This window comes from Thermobia domestica, chromosome 16 (genome assembly GCF_964235325.1).
Source record: "Thermobia domestica chromosome 16, izTheDome1.hap1.1, whole genome shotgun sequence".
NCBI classification, from domain to species: Eukaryota; Metazoa; Arthropoda; class Insecta; order Zygentoma; family Lepismatidae; genus Thermobia; species Thermobia domestica.
The window spans coordinates 123,421,091-123,446,759 of record NC_137469.1 but is presented as its reverse complement, the minus strand read 5'-3'; the positions used below and the strand labels follow the sequence as shown (position 1 = coordinate 123,446,759).

Genomic DNA, 25,669 nt, shown 5'->3' with positions numbered 1-25,669 from the left:
ATTACCACGATATAATCAATAAACTTGCAATGTGCAACGCTGAAAGATAAGATATTAGTATACGAGACGTATATAATATATCCTTGCAAAATTTGTCTACAGCGCTGCTGTATAAAATAGACCAGGTTAGTTTCAGAGGGAACCTAAGCACCTCAAGCTCATAGGTGATTACGCCACTGCTCACGGCACACCACATCTACTCTGGCCTGTATCCAGGGAGTCTAGGGGGCAGCCCCCCTAAAATTTTCACGGTAGGCTTGCAAATGAACTATAATATGGTTGGATCGGGCCTCCCTAATTTCAGCCGCCCTAACATTTTTGGGCTGGTTACCGGACTGCACCTACTTGATCTCACCAAATACACAATATAATCTGGCCATGAATATCCGAGTTTAACGTTTATGTTGATGGTTTTCTGCGACGTGCTCGTGATTTCTTGTGCTTCGAAATGCCGTAACGAATCCCGTTTTCATCGCCAGTCGCTATGCGATGCAAAAATGACTTCCGTTTTTGTCTGTGAAGCAACACTTCACAAATGGTTAAAGCGTTACATAACGTCTCTTTCGGTCAATTCATATGGTACCCAGTTTCCCAATTTCTCAATCATCCCTAATGCTTTTAAATGCTTACTAACAGTTAACGCATCCCAAGTTAGTGTTTCAGATAACTGTATAAGCATCTGTGATGAATCTTCCGTCAGTAATGCCTCTAACTGTTCATCATCAAAACTTTTCGACTGACCAAGACGCACTTTGTCACCGATAGTTGTTTTTGAATCGTCGAAACCATTCTCTGCACGTTGTTTCCGACTTGCAGCGCACGTTTTCCATACGATTCCACTAACAAACGATTACTTTCCACAGCAGATTTCTTTAGATGAAAGCAGAAGAGTAACATTTCCCATAAATGCTGTTTTGTAGGTACAAACCCGATATGTTCAATTCACTAAATATGTATATTTTTCACTCTACTCGAAAGTCACACACAGATCAGAAAGCCTAATGTTTCTACTGTTAAATACGTCTAGTGTTACTCTCCGCTATGCTGCAGTAGCACAACTACTGCCCTTTCTTCAACAGTCAGAATTAATTCAATCACACAATATTAGATGAATCTCGAAGCTACAGATGACCTTCCAGTCAAATAAAGGGAATTTGATGTATTGCTTTCACTTTTGCTTCTTTATATATATATATGATTTTCTCATTAAATATCTGAGGAAGACAACGTTATGTTGTCGAAACTTTTACTCATTATTTTAGTTTTAAGAAATAAATGTATTAACCCATTCAGAAAGTTTTCTGTATAATAATCGAATAAGTTAAAGAGTCGTAATGGATAGTGGTATATGCTTAATGGAAGGTGATAATCTAAACCTGTAACTAAATATCAAACCTCCATGTTAAGTATCATTTAATTTTAAATATGTTCCGATTAATGTTTTCACAGTTGTACGTATTTCTTGTAAAGATCTTACGATCATGCCACTAGTAAAAGTACGCACGCTTGGATATATTTCTAATTGCACCTTCTATTCTAGTTTGAGAATTCCGAATCTCAAAACGACTGTTGTTAACTCACAGGATCTATAACGCACAAGAGAAATGAACTTAAAGTTGAGATCTTTGAGATACCACTTATATCAACAGTAGATAAAAGTGTTTATACTTTGATATTCTTTTGATTTCGCTTATAGTATTAACTTGAGGATCCTGAATCCAATGGAATTATTTTCTAACATATCTGTCTATGGAGTCACAAGAAAAATGCCTTAAAGTTGGTATATTTATATTTATTTATACCCGAAAATACAGTATGCGGCAAAATAAACAATACTGAAATTCGCGTGTAAATGGCGCTGGCGCAATGTGTATGAGCTGTGAGCGCACATTGTATGCTAGGCTGTGTGTGGACTAGCGGAGTATGCACCTGGAGCGAAGATAATGTTGTTCACAACAGAGGAGAAGGTGTTTATTTTAGAGCACTATTTCCGCTCATATGCTGTGGGCCAGCATCTCACTGCAGGAGATGAGTGGAGATGCCTCCATGTGGGGTATACTAAAGGAAGCAATTTTCCGAATAGATAATACCCTACCACTGTACCGGAGTTAAGAGAGAAGATTCGATCATTTGTTTTGTTGTTCCAGCAAGCCGTGTTCACTAACATGTTCACCGATCTACAGAAGGGCTATGAAGAATGTTAGACGTAATGGTGAACATTTTGAACACGTAATGTACAGGCTCGATTCCTCTTAAATTTACAATTTGTGTTGAATAACAATTAGTTGACATCCTTTTGACATTTCTTATGTTTCATTACGTTATACAAAAAATAAATAAATAAAGGTGAACGATATGACTTCAGTACTTTTTTTTGCCGCATACTCTATATATAAAACGACAATCATGCCTGTTGTGCTATAAGGTTCCGAAACATGGTCGCTTGCTCTGAGGAAAGAACACAGCCTGAAAGTATCTGTGGATATAAACCTGATGTGAGTATTCAAACTAAACGGGAACGGAAATGGGGAATGGTGCAAACATCATAACGAGAAACTGCATTATTTATACCGTTTAGCAAACATGTTTATGGTCAAGTCTAAGAGGTTCAAGCAAGGGCGCCGATCCCGCGGGGGTCGAGGGGCTCCCGGCCCCCCTAAAGCTCATGTGGGTTCCCTTATTGTATTTGTAAAATTACAATATGTGGCATAATTTGAAAGCAAATTGTTTTAAAATCCTCATATATGCTTTCTAAATCTGAATAATCCCCCCAAATTTACAGAGAAATCGACACCCTTGGGTTCAAGCCAGAATGTAAGCAGGTCATGTAGCCAGAATGAAAGAAAGTAGAAACACTTTCAATATTTTAACTGGAAATCCAATCGAAAAACGACCATTACGAAGACCAAGGCAAAGATGGGAGTACAATATTAAGATGGATTTCGCAGAAATAGGAAATCAAAGTAGAAATTGGATTCAGTTAGCTAAGGACAGAAGTCAGTAGAGAGCTTTGTGAACGCGACATCCGGGTTCCACAGGTCATAGAGTTAATTAGTTAGCTATGTCTCAAATTTGAAATCACTCTCCTTGGTTTCCCATAGATATGTTTGTTTTAAAATAATTCCTGTAAATTCAACTTCCTCAAGTTAGCAGAAAATGCTCTCTTAGAAATTTCTTGAAGCGTGGGTAGTTCCTACTAGTCGCATATGATCTTTAGTCCTTTACCGTAAATAAATATATCGTAATGTTTAGAATGTGTTTGAATAAATTTGTAGCAGTATGTTTCTGTATATACTAATTTACATAAGTACACAATACTAATATTATTCTAGTGAAATGTAACTTCAACATAAACTCAACACATAACATTTAGGAAGATTAAACTTATTAAGATCATTGCATCGCAAAAGTGTGAAAATGGATGTTCCGGTTTTCATAAAATAACAGACAAAGATAGAGTGGTTTCCACAAAGACTTCGGATGGAAGCATTTTTCCTGTACCCATTACCCTCATTTGTTACTTTCTTAAACCGTGTGCACGTAAGAGCTTACATCCTGAATAAGCTTTGCTATTTTCTCCTTTTTTTTTCTTTTTGCAAAATAAACATCCCTTGTGGCAGCCAAGAGTGTCACATAAATCACACTAAATGACTACCTTTTCCACTTTCTCCTTACATATTTTATGACACACTTTCATAAAACAACTTCAGACTGTGTCTGATGGAGTGGTGCATGTAATTTTATAGTTTAACATCTGTGATCCTTTCTTTTAAAAAATACAAGTAGAAACATTGTACATTGAAAAATAATGGCGTCAATAGTCATGCGTAGTTTTCGACAAAATTGATGTTTTATAAGCTTAAAAATTAATATTGTACAGTCCGCAGCAAAAAAACCTGCAACATGACCATGTACGTTTATTGTGAAACTATGCCTAACAACCCAGGACGTCAACATAACGTCTAAGTGACACGAATCACGCCAGGAAAAACCTCGCCGTCCTCCCCTGCACATTTATTTTGGAGCAAAAGACTTCGTCGTTTCACAATAAACTTACATGCTCATGTTCCAGGTTTTTTGCTGTGGACTGTGCAATAACCACGCCACATTCTAAGATGAAACTGGTACTTAGTATAATGGATTGTGAAGTAGACGGAAAATATGATTAACTTTTAAACTTTAATTTTGTTCGGCTACAACGTTGGCTACATATATATGACATACGAGGTATGTTCAGAAAGTATCGAACCTTTGGCAAAAATACATTTATTGATTTGGAAATCCGAAACACTAATCCCCTTCAAAGTAGTCTCCTTGGTAATGCACACAACTCTCTCAGGGCTCTTGCTATTGTTGGAAACACCTCTGGAGCACAGTTTTGAGATGGTGAGTAACCGTGCAGTTGCATGATGTCTTGTCTTAACTCAAATTGGGTCCCTGTTAGTAGCATCTTCAGCGTGGGAAATAACAAAAAGTCACCGGGTTAGTAGGGAGCCTGACGGCACACAGGAATCTTGTGTTTGGTGATGAAAGCCTGAATGAAATTTTGTGGACACTCTCTTCATGCCTAAATTCTCGTTCAAAATTGAATGTACCGATCCGATTGAATGCTTGCCGCTTGGGTATCGCCAAGTTTTGGGGAAATAATGATGCAATATCGCTGCTCAAGTGTTCTTGTAATTTTCAAAAGACTGAAATTCGAGGAGCGCTCACTACACGTCTCCACTCGTTGTCCGATTGCCAGCGACTAACGTTTTTTGCGGGCGGGAAAAAATCACCACTGTGTATGAGCGTCCCCTCTACACCTACACTGAAGAAACTGTTCCGCGCTTTATTGATTTACTCGAGGAAAAGTATGGTTCGATACTTTCTGAACATATCTCGTATGAATATACGATATACGGTATATTTATGATATATGACATAGATTATATATAATATATCTATATGATATGTTTGATATATGAATTTTCTTTTGTTAAGAGTATGTCGTTCGTGATCATACTTTTATTCTGCCGATATCTTTTATTTTGCTGGAACACATAGTTTATTTATTTATATACCTAAAAACCTCTGTACCATATACCAAAAAACCTCTTAATTAACATATTATATCCATAGTTGTTTATCTTTATCTAAAAGTGACACATGTGTTTCTAATAGTAATACATATATCCCTAACAGTGTCTCTCATAATATTTGTAAACACAAACATAGGAACTAAAGTCTTTCCAACCTTAGAACAAAGTAGACGTAAACAAAGAGAAATGTATTACTTCGCGGCTCACACGTGCTTTGGCAGCAAAAGACGATGAACAGCTAGATCGTCTGCTTACTTACTGTCGTCGCATAATTTCCAAAGTGTAAGGCTACGGTTGGTTGGAAATAATTAACGCACTGACACTGGCTACTGTTATGCTGGAAATATATATTTTCTTAAATCGTCATATAAACTCCTCTTTTGTATTTTATAACACGAGACGAAGATGGATTATTGTCATTCATCGCCGCCATGAAACTCTGCATTCTAGAAGAATTCTAAGTGAGTGGGGTAGGTGCGCAAACGTATACGAATGTGCAGTAAATGATATACCTCTGAATATGGGTGAGGTTGAAATAAAGCTACATCTGTTGTTAAATATAACATATATAGCGTTTATTATCACAAAATGCAGGATAAATTCAGATATTTTAAAATAAAATTATTATTTAAGTATAGATTATATTGCTGTAGGATATTAGTGCAGTGAGACCAACAATCAATCACTGGTCATCGACCCACTGGTAGTCAGGTGGGTTTGTTTACATCTACTTTTTCTGAGGCTGGAAAGAGAATAGAGTAGACAATTATTTCTAGACCACTTTCTGCTCAGTTATATTTCCTCTGAGCCGTATGTATTAACTTTAGCCTCGCATATTGAACGAGTCACTTAGCTAGTGACAAGGGAAAATGACTTAATTCAATTCCTAGTGTAATGATAGTGCTGTAGTATCGTAATACAACTGAAGAGTTACTTGCATTAAGAAGCATCAAACCGTTGTACTAAAAGGCTATGAAGCGGAAAAGTACGTCTGTTCTATCCACGTATACGTAAGCTTCAACTGAACAGGATTGACTTTAAAAATCCTTTTCTTTAAATTCCCGATGACGTAGTATGGGTAGAACAATTATTCACAATTTAATTTCGTTAACGAATTTATCCGGCTGCTTATTGACTGCAAAGGTGGACAGCCAATCTAAGGCAGAGGGAAGCTGAGGAGATATGAAGAGAGAGGCGCGATCCATTAATCATGAAGAAACATATGTATTCGCCACGCGGTGGCTCAGTGGTAGAGCGTTCACCTCCGGTGCTTGGGGTCCCTGGTTCGATCCCAGCTCGCGCCGTGTGGACTTTGTGATGAACAAACACCTTGCTCGTGGGTTTTCTCGGAGTTCTCCCGTTTCCTCCCACTTTCTTCACTCCACCATTTCACTCATCTCTCATCATCACCGTCTCCTTTAGCTTAACCGGCATAACTGTGGGACGTAATGCTTAAAGATTTCTTTTCTTTGGTATTGTCATCTTAGTTCAGTAAAGCTTACTTAATGAGGATGTATTGACAAACATTTTAATTTTTTCTGTTCAATCTGTGTATATACTCGTAGCTGTAAATATTCTATACAATAATGATTTCAGTTTATTTCAGTGGTTACATTGGAAGTCTTGAGGGAACTCACATAGGAAAAAAATTAAATCTTATAGTCACAAAATAAAGAAAGAAACTTGTATATTGACAAATTCTCGTGTCTAAGAATTACTACGAGGATCATTTCATAAATAATGTTCAGTTTGGCAACATTGTATAGTATATAATGCAATTGCAGTAGAGCTTGCGTCATTTGAACTTCAGTTCATGAGGCAGCAAGCCATGTGCCTTGTTATTTACACGTCTTAGCTATGACAGGTATTAGAAATGGGGACTTCAAGTGTTTTAGGTACTGTGGCTGTCGTACCTAAAGACTGGTCGTACATTAAGACTAAAATTTTATGTCGAAACTCGACAGAAATACATAGGGGAATTTTCATTAAGTTTGCGGTGAGCCACTAGACTATGGGGGGCTACTCCTTTTCGTAGTGAACGTGGGACCATAAACAATGATTCAAAACCACGAAGCTTAAAGTCATCAAGCGATTGATGAAGTGTGCAATTTGTGGCAGATGCTCATGAAGAAGACTATCGTGCGACGTTTTGAATACTTTCTGAAACCACAGGGATTACACCATCGTCAGCACACCAAAACTTAACAGATGATTTAAAGAAAAGAAATAATTGTGCTAAATAAATCTTGAAGCAGACATGGCTCTACAATGCAACCCTACTAAAACAAAGATTCCGAGTTGAAGGACAGTCACTCTTGAATCGAGTTGTTGTTATTTGTAAAACGTTGGTCAGAGAGTTAGATTCTGAATTGAAATCTCAATCGGAAGATTGGAGAGATATACGTATCTTCCTCACGACCAACAAAATGTCGACTAGCCCAATTAAAGGTCAAGTAAAATATATGATTATTTTTGCATGTGGTTCAGGGAATTATCATAACAGGCAGAGTTCCGTGTGAAAGAAGTGCTAGAGCAATGTAATAGCATGACTTCTTTCAAAAACTACACAGAATAAAGCGCAAAAACACGATCTTGATTGCTCGATGCTGGACTGCTCCTTCTCTAAGATGCTCTCCTGCACTTCGGTAATGTAGGTCAAAAGTTATGTGAATATGGTTGGAATGTTTTGACTCATGCTTTCTACAGTGCAGACATGAGTCCATCAAATTTCGACCTATCCCCAAAATGAACGTGGTTTTTCATGTCTAGAAGAGTTTTTTTGCTGTCATTACGAAAGCCATTAGACAGCGGACATACCTGCAAAGAGATACTATAAACCATGTAAGCATGTAAGCGAACAACAACTGTGCATTAATTATTAAATGATCCTTGTACATTAGGTTTCCTACTTTTGACTTATAGCTACAAAATTAAAACATTTACCAATGTGACGCCCCTCAAGAGCTGCTACCCATGTATTTCGGTGTTTGTTTGCATGCCACAGTTGTTGGACATGAGAGTGTGAGGCACTCTTGTCAATATCAGGTGTTTTCTTTACAGTATATCCTTTACGTACATTAAGTTTAGCAAAAAGCATTCAAGTGGAAAACAATGTTAATGGACATACAGTGTCTGTCAGTAACGTGAGAATGAATGTGTACATAGGAATGTCAATGAAATTTTTAAAAAAAGTTCATACTTTTGAATATCATTTCAGTGCATGTGACAGATGCATTATTTATTTGGCTAGAAATAGAAGATAAATTCTATTTCAATATGAAAAAAAAAATCGATGCCTCCAACTCTGAAGAAACACTTAAGAGTCTTCATCCCGTCGAAATTAAAATACCGCTAATTTTACAGTAATTATGTGATATCTTCAAATAGATAAAAGATAATTGAAATATGGAACAAGAGCGCCCTAGACAATATTATTTTGCGTGAGGTACCGTTATCACAAGTCACCTAGTGGCTTTCCGTTTTCAGCTGTTTAGAAACGCGAAAATAAATGCCGATTTTGAAAATGGCTCGACATCGAAAGCAGATAAGTGAGTCGTGATAACGGTTTCTCATGTAAAATAATATTGTCTAGGGCGCTCTTGTTCCACATTTCGATTATCTTTTATCTATTTGAGGATATCACATAATTACTGTAAAATTAGCGGTATTTTAATTTCGCCGGGATGAAGACTCTCAACACGTAGATTGTGATTAAAAAAAAACTCCAATATTAATTTAAATTTTCCAAGCCCTATATTCAAACCAAATAATCACTTATTTGTTATTGCCTTAATGTCCCACGAATCCGCTCCGAGGCTAAGAGAGACGGTGATTATGAAAAGGATTGTGATAATGGCTTAATAAAGAAAGTGGGAGAACATAGGAGAACCCTGAGAGAACTAGACACTATGGTGTTTGTTTACCACAAAGACAACTTGGTAGGAGCTAGAAACAAACCAGAAATATTTACCACAAGTGAGCGCTCTACCACTGATGCACCACGACCCATATACAATTTACTTCGTAAAACGAGAAGTAACTCAAAAATAACGAAAGAACGTTCACTATCTCTTTCGATTGGTTGATGCTTGAAATTCATTTCGGCACCGAGGATATGAAGTAAAATATGAATCATTATTAAGAGTCTTTATTCGCACCGAGAATTAAACCTGAGACTAGTTATACACAAAACACATTCATGAACTAGTTGGCACAAACAAACACGAACAAGAATTCTCGGCACAATCCTCGAACTAACTAAAGCGTTAGGTGGCTTGGAAATTGCAACCACAAGACTACGAAACTTCATTTAGATTATGGAACTCCCGTCCCGCTGTGGTCGTTACAATTGACTGTTCAAAGTGTTGATTGAGTTTCGGAGGTACTTTTACCGTATTCACTCTACAATCTTTGGTGATAATCCTGTCGAGTGCTTGGTGATTCGTGTCACTGAGGATTTCATTTCGTTACTCTTCGTCGATCATCTCATTGTACACTGCTTAACAAACTGGCCACATTAAACACATTTGCGCTAAATAATTGCGTATAATTTAGCCCCTTTGAAACTCATATATTTATTGCACTTTGAACGACCACTGTTTGCACAGTTCAACACATCCCTACGTTCAACCTTGCCTTAAGTGTTACACCATTAATAACTCTCAGATATACTTCAGAGTTAACACATAATATATTTGGTGAACTATTCTTGGAGGACAGGAAGGACGTTTTTGAAAAGTCCTCTGGAGGATGGTATACAAATTTCAAGTTAAAACTTGGTCCAGCAATGCTGAATGGCATGGCCTCGAGACAAGTACATAAGTCGGGACGAATATAAAGAAAAAGCTTTTTTCGGTATGTAGAGACCATGGAACTTGTAAATCCTCCGAAGTCTTGAATTTGACGATGACCACAGTGTCTTCTCGCCAATCGTCACTCGAAAGGAAATAAAGGTGTTACTTCAACCTCTTCGGATAGTTTTACTTTTGTCTCAAATTAAGAACTAAACATAACATAAAGTCACTGGTTCTGGTGAAGTTCAAAATGCTGGTTCCGAAACCTTAATAAGAAAAAGACATCTGGTTCATTTTCCATAATACTATGTTTTCTTTCAGACTCGACGTCCTCTTTAAAGTATAATATATGATCAATGTTTGTGTTCGCGGCAAACTTTCTTTGAGTTCAATAGAAAAGCTTTTCTCAAACACACGAACTTCTCTAGATTCTAGTTTCACCTATAATAAATAATAAAATCACGTTGTCATATAAGAGATGCCGTTAAATTTGAAGACCAGGAAGGATCTCTATGTTCATTACGGATTTAACATCAGACAAATTTCTTCCTGAATATGTGCTGAGAGAATTAAATCTGTAAATCCGCATCTAAGAGGATCTCATTCCGTACTACTCTTCGCAAAATTTATGGGTCGCGATGCAACACGAAACATGCAACTTACCAATTGTAAGTGCTATTGGCGATTGTCGCAAATAAAAAAGAAAATTTTGCCTTGTGTTGACACAAATCGCTATGGAATCAAGCATCTACCCTACCAGTACCCATAATTAAGCCTTATTTAGGTTAAGGATGCTCATTTTTGGGAACTACAAGGCAAAAAATTCATTCAAAATTCAGGCAAGGGGGTTGGATAAGACCGTTCTCTGATATATATATATATATATATATATATATATATATATATGGACATATTAAAGCGATGTTCTACATATTTATGGTTGAAAACAATGTTGTTGGGAGGCGGGCAGATTTGAAGCTAAATCTGCGAAAGGAGGAGGAAGATGAGGATCATATTAGGGTAGATGAATCTGATTTCTGAGGTGAACTTATATATTATACAGCAAGGGGCATCAATTTCATCTCACTTTCATTTATTGAAGTCGGACCAAGTTCATTACATTTCTCTCCTCAAAAATACACATTTCAAATCGGATTATTCGGAGGGACAGTTCCCCCAGTTACAAGATTGGAAGGGACATGTCCCTCTCCTCCCCCAGAATTTGCGGCAGTGCAACAATTTGCCATCATTTTCCTGACGGTTTGTATATCATACTCCCGAATCGCAGTTTTATTACTTTCGTTAAAGATAATTAACGAAAGCGTTCGTAAGGAAGTACTCTGAAAAGTGGCCAATTAGAAAGTAGAGCCAATGTTGCCAATTCGCTAGCCTACCGTTTCCCGCTGTTAGACCTACTGTCTATGTTGCTAGGGTATAGGTCTATTAGCAGCATAGAATCTTTCCTTTCTTTTTACTTCATTTGAGTTTAAAGGTCCATTTCTGTAGCAAGGCTATGTGAGACGTGGACCTAAAGCTTAACGTGGGATCTGAACCTCTGGGAATCGAACCCGCGTCTTCCGTACCGAAAACGCTTACGCCATCCAAAAACAAGTTTATTCGTATACTAGTAATTGCTTGGTTGTTTGATTAAAGTTAAATATATGTAGATTTGTTGAAAGAGAGGTGACAGCTAGTAAATTGTCCTGGATCCCATGAAACCCTAGGAATTGTGATTTTTTTAAAATTAATTTGCACATTTATTTATATAATTCATTTAGTAATTTGTAAGTATTGTTATTTTCATTAAGTTTCTATTTTCTACATAGAAATGTTTCGTCTTGATTCCCAAATGCTCTTAAAAGCGACATCTAAAAACTCTGAAGCTCAAAAATGAAAAGCAAGATACAAACCTGAGGAGATAATTTAAAAAAGAAAAAGAAAAAAGAAAAAATGAAATGAAATCTTTGAGTTTTACGTCCCACGGTTATGCTGGTTAGGCTAAAGGAGACGGTGATTATGAGAAATGGATGAAATGGTGGAATGAAGAAAGTGGGAGGAAACGGGAGAACCCCGAGAAAACCCACGCACACGGTGTTTAAAAAGAAAAAAAAGAAATATTGCAATCCTCACCCTTGTAAATTGGTATTAAATGCAAACCTGGAGAAACTAAAAAAAAAAAATGAAACGTCATATTCAGAACAAGATGAAACAAACGCAGAACTGAAACAAAAGACAGAACATCTCGAGGCCAGATAGAATTTTCAAAAAAAAAAAAAAATTAATTGATGCGATTCTCGCAGGAAAGTGGGTGACGTAACTGTTGATTTGGAAGATGAGCGAGTAGGAGATTTACAAGAACAAGTGAATATTAGTGATGTAATAAGAATCAAGGATAGGAGTACATCAATGTTTACAAAATCTGGACTGAAATCCGGGCTTCTTGTAACAGATGTTTCTCCTCACATGGATATAGAAAATACGATATGTCATATTAAGGTTCTTTTAAATGAAATTTTCTTCTCTTTCACTTCTTCGCAGAGTGCTCACTCAGATATTAAAGCTAGTGAAAAAAAATGTCTAAAATCGACTGTTACAGGTACGACTACACTTGAATCTGATATCCGGCACAGGCACCACTCATGAATCTGATATCATAAGAAGTATTTTGATTTTAATTATATGATTCACGATTTCGCCGGTGAAAAGGCCACGAAAGGAACTTTGATAAGGATAAAATAAGTGTTATATAATGTTGTAGATCACAAACTTTTTAAACAAATATACGTGTTACAAATTTTTGGATTATATTTATAGCAGGAAGAATTTTCCACAGTATGTTTCACAGTTGGTGATAATCATTCTTTTGATTTCCTTTTTAGATTTTAGCTTGAAATAACGTTACTTTAAAGTATCAGTAGTGTGGCTCGTTTACAACAAACTAATTAGTTTATGCATGTCTTTTATTACACATATGTATTATTATTTTTATTATTATTATTATGTATTCATGTGTATGTGGACGTGTATGTATTGTGTAGACATGTGTAACATTACTATTTTGTTAAAATTATATTTCTTCTCTTCAATGCATGTTCAAGTACTACGAGGGCCAATATTTATATTTTGAGCCTAACAATGAATAAGAGTAATTTGTCATTGAATATTGATTTATTGTTCTCCGAAATATTCTTATTTATGATCAATACACTTTTGCATTCGTTCGAACCATTTGTCAAAGCATTTTTACCAATCTTCTTGAGGCACCTCCATAATAAGGTTTTTGAACGCATCAATGGCTTCTTCTGCCGACGAAAATCGTTGTCCACCAATTTATTCTTGACTTTCGTGAACAAGAAGAAGTCATTGGGTGCCAAATCAAGACTGTACGGCGGATAACCCATCAATTCGATTTTTTGAGTGTTCAAATAGTCGGTTGTTAGACGAGATGTGTGAGAGCTCGCATTGTTTTGATGAAGAATGATCCAACGGCGTTTGTTTGTTTCCCGTATTTCACCGAAAATCTCCGGCAAACAAATGGTTGTATACCATTCAGAGTTGACCGTTCTACGTTTTTCTAAAAGCACATTTGCCACATGACCAGTTTTTCCCGAAAAATCAGGCGACATTTATTTCGATGTGCTTCGAGCACGAACAACTTTTGTTGGATTTGTTTCATCTTGAAACACTCATACAGTCGACAGCTGTTTACGTTCCGGCTCATATGGATATATCCATGATTCATCACCTGCCACAATCTTATATACGTCGTTTGAAGCACCGCCATTGTATTTGTTGAGCATTTTTGTGCAATAATCGACACGAGCTTCTTTTTAGTTTTTGTCAAATTACGTGGGATAAACGAGAACAAACCCTTCTCACAGTTAAGTGATCATGTAATATTTTATATATGCTGGTGGAACTAATGTCTAGGGTTGCCTCAATCTCACAGTATATCACACAACGATTTTGCAGTGTTAGGTTTTGCACAGCATCGATGTTTTCTTGAATAACAACTGATTTTGGACGACCTTCGCGAATTTCGTCCGTGAGCGTTATACCAGCGTTTTACAGTGACAAAGGATTGGGTTTCATCGCCAAATGTGGAAATAAGCTGATCGATGCACTCTTGTCTTGATAATCCACGTCGAAAATCGTAATAAATCTTCACTCGAAACTTTTCACTAGTTAATTCCATTTTTCTGTTGTTATGCAATCTTCAAGTGAACGTAAAGAACGCAAATAAAGCTATTGACAAGACATTTGAAGTACGTACGTTATGGTCAACTATTTCAAACGTTTCTATGCAAACAAAAAATAGCGCTCAAATACAATCAGTGTTGCGATGGCTCAAAATATAAATAGTAGTTCTCGTGTTGAGTTATTAATCATTAATTGTACACTTATACACTTGTATTAGAAATATGCAATATACAATTAGAGTACAAAATATTTACAAATACTTATCAACTGTGTAGAAGCACCTGAAAGGTACAACTTACCATGGTATTGGACTACTTTTCGCTCTCAGAACATCGCTGATGCGACGTGCAATAAAGTCATGGAGGTCGTGAATGATGGCAAGAAAAATATTACATAATTCAATTTACCATCTATCACCCTGTCCCGAAATTGAGATAGAAATATGCGCTGAAATCGTGTCTCCAAAACAGACCACACACGTACAACTGTCACGTCCGGAATTCGGATATGTAACTGGATTCATTCTTATGATCCTCTAACCACCATGCGACCACTCCAGCTGTGTAATGTTTATGAGAGCATTTTCTTCTTGGGATATAGTATCCGTGTCTGAAAACAGCACCTGCAACTTAGAATGCACATGGTCCGGTAAAATGGCGATGTAATCACGGACAGCGACGCCAATGGTAAGCGTCAGCGCAAGACCTAATGGAAACGAGGATACTGCGCTCTACAACATCACAGAGCCGCTGCTATGCTTCACAGTTGGGCAAAGACACTGTCAATCTTATTCATTTTTGGGTACCCACCACATATAAGCATGGCTCATGGACGATGATTTATCACATGTCATTAATTATCAGCGGTCCATGTTGTATGCTCGCGGCATTATTGTCATCGTGCTAAAGTTTTTACACTGCAGCTGCACGATGGTTCTGAGTGAGAATCCGCTTTAATGCCCACCAGAACTTGACACTGACGGCTTACTCTCGAGCACTGTTCTTCTTCGAAAATGTGGTTTGTTCTTCAGTTTTGTAGGCAATCACCAGTTGCACATTGTCCGTCGCGAAATAACCAACACACTTGCACACTTGATACTTTCGTCATACTCACATCATATACACAAGAATCAACAATTTTCGGTTTTAGGAAATCAGAAAGGACGTTCATTTTAACATCCGTTCCACTACTCTTCACATAGTACCGAGTTTGTCCTAATACAACACTTCCAACCATACGACACTACAGTCGCCGCTTGACCGATGCTAATCTAGACGAGTGCTACTACAGCTGTTTGCATTAAAATAAGAAAGTATATGTAATACATATACATAATACGTATGTTTTTGCGTGTGTAGGGATCCCAAATTAATCGTACCTCAGCACATTATAAACCTATTGATGGCCCAGAATGTATCTTTTCGTTACTGACAGGGGAAATTCGGGAGAAAGCACTAGCCTGCAGAGGAACTAAACATGCCATTTGAAGGACCAACTCATACTGATTACTACAAACTAATAAAACTCCTGGACGGTTGAAAACTGTTTGACAGATTCAACGTGGAAGTTTATGTTAAAAATGAGTACAAGTGCATTTAAATGCGTTAAGTACAACATTTTTAGCAAAGAATATTTACATATGAATTGAAATCTATCGGAGGTAACAGAAAAAAAGTTTTTTGCAATAACTAAATGGTCTGTTAGTTGAAATTAGTCATTATACTGTTCACAATAATGATAAGTTAGAGATGAAAATTGACCACTGTTTTTTTCTGTTCTATGAAGAAATGACGCATGCAAAAGACTTACTTGCGCCATGAACATTTTATATGTGCAATTGCGTTGTATCCGTCAAGGGAACAGTTTGTATAACCAAAGCGAGGAGCAAATTCGACAGATTATTAAAAAGGTATATAATTTGTTCCGTAGCCATCCTTGTGGAACTTAAACTGAAACAATCCAACGTATCGCTGTGGATCGCAACTGATTCATTAGCATGGACACAAACTGTATTTGGTTGTTTTGTTGGTACATCATAACGTCCGAATGATACTATGTACAAATCTCCTGCCATAACCTTTGGTCGGAATCCAAACACATCAAATGGTTGTACAAATTTTGTGCAGTTCTTTGGTGTATTCTCAACCATTACGTCTTTGCCATCCGTCATCCAACTTGCAATGAACAATTTGTCTGTGAATAGACCCCAGTGATCAACAGTAGCAAGTTCAAATCATCAGGCTTTGCCATAGGAGAGAATACTTCGGTTATATACTTCTGGTGCAATCGTGTATTTAACTTTGAATCCCTCGAAAAGTTCTCAACCGTACAGGAATTTTATAAGTTTGTTGTAATCAGCATGAATTGGTCTTTCAAATGTCGTGTTTAGTTTCTCTGCAGGCAAATGCTTTCTAAAGAACTTGCCTTGTGATATTTTCCATAAGTAGAAACTTTGCTTTGTGTATAATTAAACACAAACAACCTATTGGCTGAGTAAAACAATATATTCACATTAAAAACTACATACATGGAAAAGTTTCGTCAACCAACACTTTGAAGATAGTATCTGACGAAGCCAAAGTGTTACCTGGTGAAACTGTCACACATATGTAGTTTTTAAAGGTGAATATATTGTTTCCATTGTGAGCCTTAAGACGAGGTTCAATGTTGAAAGTTTGATTTGAGGCATTTTTAGAGATCATACCGAACATCTCTACTGAAAATCTAACCCAGAATTACGCGTACAGAAACTCGTGTATTATACACTCTGCCAACGAAAGGTAACGAAATATAAGATAAACACCTTAGTCATGGACAATGTTGAGAACACTTTTGACAAAATATATTGTAGACGGAAGAGAATTCTAATAATCTTGTTGTTTCGTAGTAGTAGTCATAGTTTATACTTGCGTCTATTAAATCGAAGTCATTACTGCTATAGAAAATGAGTAGAATGTACTATTTGACTTGTTCTTGTAATCCTATTTTTGTAACCAGTGATGGACATTTAAAACAGCGGATGCCCCAGTTATGGATACCCAGGGATGGACATACAAGAGAATTCAGCAAATTTTGGCATCTAACCTATTGGGGTGTACTTTAATACGTCACCGGTATTTGTGCGTAGGATTTTTATTTATTTTACACTTGAAAAACGTTAAGCAAACCCAGTACTTGTGTGAAAACGATATGAAAAGATCCCAATGTTCAATAGAAATTGCATGTGTTTGGGAATAACTGGTGAAAATAAATACCATTTTTATTATAAATAAACAATAAACAATAAAGAAAAGGTTATTCTGAAAGGTACAGGTACCACTTTCCAATACAAACGCAAAAAAAAAAGTTTTTTAAGAATGTTTCTGTCTCTGTTTGGAGCTCTGCTTTTTACGTTCCGTTAATATTTGTTCTGCGCATCGCTTTTCTTCTTTCTTCAACTACATCACACGTTTTCTCTGTAACTTCTCCTTCTGAATTCTGGCTTTCTCTTTACGTTTCGATTCGAGTTGGTATTGTTCAGATGTAACAACTGCAGGAATCCGTTTCTTCTTCTTTCTTTTGGACAACTTCGATTTGTCCTCGGGCCAAAAGAGAATGCTTTTGAAGATAGCTGAAATATCAGGATAACACCATACTAAATTGTGGGATGTAGCTGATAAGGAAGCAACTGCTGTTAGTTCATTAATTGTTGGATGTAGATCATGGGGAACTAATTTTTGTTGGTTCTGAATTGTTGGCTTCTGCCGTTTTTAAATAGGTGTCCCCTGTGTGAAATCCCGTCATCAAGGAAGCTGTTGTACAGACCTCTGGATTTCTGGTTGTTTCTGTAAATGCAGAAGAATGTTGAGCCGGCACTGGCATTGTTTCAGGGAACAGAACAGGAACAAACTATTAGACGCGTCATCTGCTGCTGGGTTTACGGTTTGACTAGAACCCAACTCTTTGAAAGAATCATCCAAATCTACTTGTGTTGTATTTGGCAAAATATTGTCTTAGGAAGGTGCAGGAATTTCTTAGACAAGTTGAGCAACATTATTCCTATGAGATACATCTTCGATTTGCACTGACTCGTTGAACTTTTGTGACTTTAATTCCTTGCAAAGATAAAACAGAGATGTATCCTCATTGGGTCCATTCCATGGTGGCAAATTCTCTGAACAACGTTTAAATGGTAACAGTTTTTCTCCTGAAATTTGAGTCTCAATAACTGTTACAGCTATTCTGAACTCACTCGTTGAAATACCATTTATTCGACATGAGACAAACATTTATTTGACATGTTTTCCTTTGGGTGCCTCTTTCCGTTGTTAGTGCTCCTTTAGGAGTTCACATTTTAATTGTTTTTCGGCTTTAAGACAACTGTGACTAAACATGATTAATGAAAATAGTGTGGGATATTGGCCCTATTCGTATAGGACGTCCCTGCACTTTTCCGTTGGAACTCAGACATGGAAGTACAGTAAATTGCTCAATTCGAAACTGTGATATCTAATTAAGTCTGTTTTTTATGTCTGTTTCTGATTTCCAACGGTCAAATGCCGGAATGTTATCTTACGAATAGGTCCTGTATAATTTATTGCCAGTATAGCTCACCATTTCATTGCCTTGCGTTCATCCAAAGTTGCCGAAAAGTCAAACGTATCATTCACATTTTGGACTCTTTAAGGGACCCTATCAACGGAACGATCTCCCGTAGGAAACATCGCCAGATACATCTTTGTCCTCTTTTGACCTCTAAAATCACCTCGTAAGCGTTGTGGTGTTATTTTGAATCACCCCGCATATACGAACTGGAACGTGCGGAAAGTGCCCATAATTGGACGAAAATTGCTAAGCTACACCAGTAATACACACCTACTGTCCATTACTGGTAAACGTCGCAAACTATCAGTTTCTTTGAACCAGTTTGTTCATATAGCATTCATGGTACATTTGCAGTCGACATTTGTGCTATTGAGACATTTTCCAATTCTACCAGTAATGGACGATGGGAGTCCAACATTGGCAAATAGCACCTTTATCTTACCAGTCATGGGTACCTCTAATATTGATGGTTTATTAATATACATTTTCCCCACAATTATGTATTTCCTATACCACTATTAGTGCGTAGAGAAACACACAACTTTTATTTTGTTCATAGCTTCATAGCTTTACTATAGCAGAGCTGCCAAAGTGATGTGTTAGCTTATTCAACTTCTTAATACAATGTGAAAACAAGCGCATGCAATCGACAACACAACTTTATCACAACTGCACACTCCGTTGATCTAGAAGACGACAGCCTAACAATCTTGAGTGAAACACGTATGTCACGTAGATAATTTCCAACACAATGAAAACTTCCTGCATTAGTGAATGTCTTATTTTTCACACATTTCCACCGAAATTTCCATTACTGACGGCAAATTTATCCATCTCCATGACTGGGGTGTTTACCTTATATAAATAATTTGCAAATAATAATATTCCTTATAAGGCCAAATATATTCAAAGTGAAGCCGAGCTTAACGTTGCATAATGTTTATTTTACGCAGCAGATGTTCAACTACATCCAGGTATCTCTCCCACACACGCAAACCTCATCATAATGAATAATAATTAAGAACAAACATTGAAATGTCAGATCTTCGTGTTACTATAGGCACATGTACCTTTGAACATCTTTGCCACCTTCCCGTTTTTGTTTGACTGAAACTTCTACTAAAATAAATAAATAAAGATAATATAAAATAAAATATTAAAATAGAATGACAAAAATAAAAAAAGCTTGACGTTCTCTGTCCCCTGCTTTGGAAGTAAATAAATTTATGAATTCAGCTCATCCTAACTCACAAGGAAAGAACATGAACCTGTCGTCCGGACATCCGAATCAAACCTAGTTCATTCAATAAACACAAAAAAAGATATGTTCATGAACAAAAAATTAGGTGTCATGGACAACAGAGTGAGTTCCTGGAGCCCATTAACCCTGTTAGTATACAGAATATCGCAGACTCGGTTTATAGTTTATTTTCTTCAGAATGAAACAGTCTTTCCAGAGGTGCTGTGTATTGGAGCCCACGACGTTCTTGAACAGGAAAAATTGGGAGAATGTCGGGGGTTGTATACCAATACATGTTTTCCCCTTATACCTATTCTGTCTAGCAATACAAAACTTGGTACATATATTTCTTATCCCCTATACTATTTTTCGAAATACATTTGGATTGTGTGCTTTTATCCGGGGCCATTTCAGATGGGTCTACTTAATGAGAGGGATTTCTGAAGGGAATTTTCGTGACATTCTCCCAATTTTTCCTGTTCAAGTACATTATGGATCCCAATACATAGCACCTCTGGGAAGCTTGTTTTATGCTAAAGAGAATGAACTACAAACCATGATTTTCCAATAAACAGTGTTGATGCAATAGCTATTTCACTGCGAGTCTATGATTTTCTGTATACTAGCAGGGTTAATGGGCCCCAGGGACTCCCTCCGTTGTCCATGGCACTTATTTTTTGTGCATGAACATATCTTTGTTATGTTTACCGAATGGACTAGGTTTGATTTGGATGTCCGGATAACAGTTTCATGTTCGTTCCTTGTAAGTATGTTCATGATTGAAGGGAGATTAAGGAAAACACACAGAATCTATCTCAGAACAAAATGGGTTGATTGTGGTAAGAGAGAACCTAAAGAAAGAACTCTAAAATCATTGTGAAGATTTTCATGTCCCAGCGCTTAAATATGACTTGAAACCAGAGCGTTATTTCATATTTTTCCAGGAAGGAGGGAGGGGGCATGATACTCTCTGATATAAGATTTCCCGTTTTTTTATTGTTGTATTAGTTTAAAATCGATTAGAAAGCACGGACCTCTCAAACTTACGGTTAGACAATTATCCCCTACCACCCAATAACGCCCCTGTTTGAAACGTCGCTTCTCAAAGACTTCTGTTCACAATGGTTTGCTTTCTTCATCTCAACAAACCAACCAAGTGACAACTTAAACAAACTCTTTCTGGTGAACCTTACTCAAAACTAACACAGTATTTATGCGATTTTAGGGATGTAAATGAGCATGAAGGGCTGAACGTAGATTTACTTACTTACAGAAAACAAGGAATTGGGTGATTTACTATGCAATTTTATTTTAGGGGATGAGAAATCAAATAGAAATGAATTTGTTACCAAAGCATACATTTAATCAAAGTAATTGCCCATGGCACCAATAGACTTTTTTCACCTAGTGACAAATTCCTTCATATCCTTATAAAAAAAGTCTTAAGATCTGGAAATGATGATGGTTGCAAAGTTTTTTTCATTGTAACTATGAATATATTTTTCACCAAGATAGACTTGCAGAACCTGAAACAGACAGTAGTGCAAAGGACTACAATCAAAATAACATGGTGGATGTAAATGAATTTCCTATTCAAGTCCTTAAGGCATGCGATTTACTGGTATTCTAGCTCCGTGCTGGGAAGCATTGGAGTGGACCCTTTTCATTCACCAATGAAGATTGCTGTTGCCATAACTACCGTGCATACGAAATATTTCTGCACTACATACATGTATTGTGATGGTTTGACTAGGTTCCAAAACGTTATACACACTGCACTGCATTTAGATCAAACAGCAACAATAACCTTCATTGGATGGATAGGTGGATTAGCCTTACAAGGTAATTTTCTGGCACCCAACAACTGCTACAACCTATTGGTGTTGTCTCACAAAAAACATTTCTGATCGCATGTAACAATGCGATTCACCCATCGCGTACGATGTACCCATCTTGTCCTTAAACTGAGGCACGAATACATTTCCAGGTCCTATTGCTTGAGCTTTTCACAACGTCGATATGATTCCAATTGATCCTTAATTTTCACCTTTACTGTTGTCTTGAGATGGATTAGTATGTTTTTTTGACAAACGTTCATCCTTGCAAGTTCTCACATCATTTGACTTACATTCCTTTCTCATACATGTTGTCAGTTGTCGCCAATCATCATTTCCGATAATGATACTGTAGAACGTCTCGAATCAATGCTGAGCTATTTGCATAGAAGTGATTCAAAAGCGGTGCTGATGTTTGTCACCACAACACTGGTTTCATGTATCAGTTTCCATTCACGTAGTACACAGTCCATACATCACCGTTCAACATTGTGTTTCTATTTGTCTCTCACGAGCGAACCATTGCATTAATGGACGAGTCTTTGAGACTTTTGTACAGAAATTCTGCTGACTCTATCACATATAATCTCAGTCTAATTGGATACATGTGTATTTGTCCAGTGGTGTGTGCTTAAACTTTGAGTTCTTATAAAACAATATTTCAGAGTACACTAGCCGTATATAAAGTTTCCCTCAAATTTAAGTTCAATACCAAAAGACATCTATGTAACAAGTTGTTACAAAGTCAACTCCTTTATGCACAATAAGTTAGTAAGTGTCCGAGATCAAGCAACACGAATAATGTAAGGCCATAGCAATTACATTAAAATTGCACAGTTGCATAATCATCTACATTGAACATTTCACCACAAAATAATCAAAAACATTTTGGGATGATTGTATTACTCTAAACAAAAAATTGTCCAAGACGTTGAACATTAGATTCTTCACGCCAAACTTACTAACCCTTACACTATAATGAACATCTCATCGTTCCATACCCATTCAATGAAACTCCGACAGTAGCGTTCCTGCTGTCACATCAGCTCAGCAACCAATCAGATTATCACCAACACCAGCAATAGAGGCAGGAGTTCGTTAACCCGTACTCATAGCATGATATAGTAAAGGCAAATTTCCGTTCAGTTGAATTATTATTGGTAGTATTTATTGAACCGTATCTCCTAATACAAGTAGTACCTAATTGTGAATTATGTACAGAATAAGTTATCTTTACTAAATTACATTGGTTGTTACATCGTATTTCGTATCTTGCACTAGGAAGAAATAAGCATTTGTTAGCCAAATATGTTTGAAACCTGACTTTTGTATTTTGAACCATTTTACTAGATTTCTAGCCTTGAGATAAAATTACACATATTGAGATTACCCTTGTCACTGGTCTAGTGGCTAGCAGTAGTTGCTACATAGAGTCCCGACTTCGACTTCAGATGGAAGAACATATTGAGAACATTACAGTGGTTCAGACTGTACTTTAAATTGTTGGTTCATGTTTCGCATACTCTCGTTGTTGAAAAGAGACACTAAATTTATATAAACAAATAATCTTCAATCCGTCGTTGCGATCTTCTTACGGCGCAATCCATTTTGTTTTGCACTACAAAAGATAAATCAGTGTTCGAACATGATCTGGATATTTTTTTTAAAAAGCAAGAACTTCGATAATTGTTTAACATGTATAAAAATTGTCTTACGTGTGCTATTACTCAATACAAATATGTATAATGTATCCTAAAAGTGATTAATAGGACCTGCACTTCCAAAAAGCGATTAATAAGAACTTCCAAAATGTACCTGAACTTCAGATAAATGCAATACGCATACGCACACGGAAACGATTTTTCTTATCTATGTTAGGACAAATTATCATTAACACATTTATATGTTGTTTCTGCCCATATACTCATTAGATACACTCTTAGGAGAATTCCTGTTATACACTGTTAGCATGTATAAATAATTCATTTTGTCCACTCATAGAACACTTCAGGACATTTTAAACATGTTAAAAAGATTACAAGTCGATTCCAGGCGCGCATCGAGGAATTTTTATTGAGAGGGTCCAAAACTTGAGAGAGGGTGGAAGTTCAATACTACAAGACGTCCGAAAAGTATAAGTAATTGTATAAGTAATTGTTATGTCACCTATATTCTTGGAAAAAACAAGAGTACAGATGAAGTAGGACTATAAGATAAAATCTTTAGCCTACAAGGTTACATCAATAACTTCTCTGGTAATAAGTATAGTTTTATTTTTTTTTTTAAATACTAATATATGTCGAGGTACGAAGTTGCTTTTGGGAGTTCCAAACACAGTGGATCTCCCACATGGGTGCGCTTCTGATTGATTCTAAGAGATGTCGAAACACTTATTTATTTTTTGTAATATGAGCTTGTGAATGGTGCACAAATAAAAGTTTGTAATTCTGGTACTCTGTAGAAAAATACAAACTAACCAGTAGTTTGAAATATTATATATGAATCCAGCATACTATTGTGTCTCATGTTATTTTCATTTTATGTTTTCTAATTGTGATGTAAAATGTACTTACTGGCCTTTAATTAACAACGTAATTGATATATTTGTTTGTTTTTTCTCTTTTTCACAGGATCCCGGTGAGCCATTCAGTCTCCCATAACGGCCATGTATCTTCCGCTATAAACAAAGCATCTTCCTTCACAACGTCCATCAACTGCTTCACTTCCGCCTAAATGTTTGTATATAGCTATTATATAATCAATGCAATGTAAATATTCAATTTTGTCTCTCTCTTCAGTTCCATACCACGAGGCATTATTTCTGCTAAAAACAATAATGTTATCAATAAATAAATAAATAATAAAATATTGAAATTAAAACAAATGTTATCAGAAAAAACACGATGAGAAAATTGTAACCAATGTGACAAATAAATAAATTAACAACATCATTAATTATTTGTTGTTTCTCTATTGGTATTTCATTTGTTTAGATTGTACAATCATGAATCAATAATGAACTACTGTATACAGAAACCAAGAAGAGGAAACTTCCATTCATCACATCCTCTCAAAGTATACTCTCAAATACTGAATGCAAGTTCGCATTTTTGAAACTATTCTGGTATGTTGGTAAGACTGTTCTTAAAATTTACCGCTTGCAAATTCAGATGTATCTCCGTATGCTTGTGTCATACAAATCAAGAATTGTTCTAGATTACGTCAAAAGCCCTGCCAGGTTGTACGTGGGTTATACACATAGTAAGCTTTTAGTACAGATATGGTTATCAATATAATGGGAATACTTAGAAACACAATTTAACTGATTACTGCCATAAAAGACTACAGTAAACAAACAGAAGTAATCTGATTTATTGTGAAATACGGTTGAGTTGATTTTGAGTTTAACGTCTCTTTCAGCAATGAAGCTATATGAGACGGGACCTACTGATAACGTGGATTTCGTACCACATGAGATCCCGTCAGGAATCGAATCCTGGCCTCCCACTCCCAAGGCGCGTACTCTAACGGCTTAGCCATGAAGGAGCCCCATTGTGAAATAGAATCAAGTAACAAGAAAAATATTGTAAAATTGAATACTCGCTGTAGAAAACAATGTAAGTACCACCTTGCAATTGTTTCACTTATTTTAATTTTTTTAAAATACGTATATGGCTTAGTTAAATGTTCATACTTCGTTATATTTCTAAGCAGTAATATTTTCTATTTTGTGGCGCTTGAACAGAGTTTACTATCTTTTGTCTGTACTGTTACAGTAACTTTTGTGTTTGTTATTTACATTGTTTTCCACAGCGAGTCTTCAATAAATTTCTAGTGTAACACTCAGTTCCATGAACGAGAGTAGAGAACGACATCCGCTCCAGAACTTAAAAAATGTGTTCGATAATGTTGAAGGTCTGGAGATTGTCAGACCAG

At 36.5% G+C, this 25,669-nt stretch overlaps 1 long non-coding RNA gene across 1 annotated transcript in view; it reads left to right on the top strand.

Moving 5' to 3' along the window:
* LOC145672804 (uncharacterized) overlaps positions 1 to 24,679 on the top strand; it is a 148,320-nt gene extending 123,641 nt beyond the window's left edge. Inside the window, exon 3 of the long non-coding RNA XR_014128670.1 lies at positions 24,364 to 24,679. This is a non-coding gene — a long non-coding RNA (uncharacterized LOC145672804). The remainder of the gene's footprint in view (positions 1 to 24,363) is intronic.
* The last annotated feature ends 990 nt before the right edge of the window (positions 24,680 to 25,669 follow it).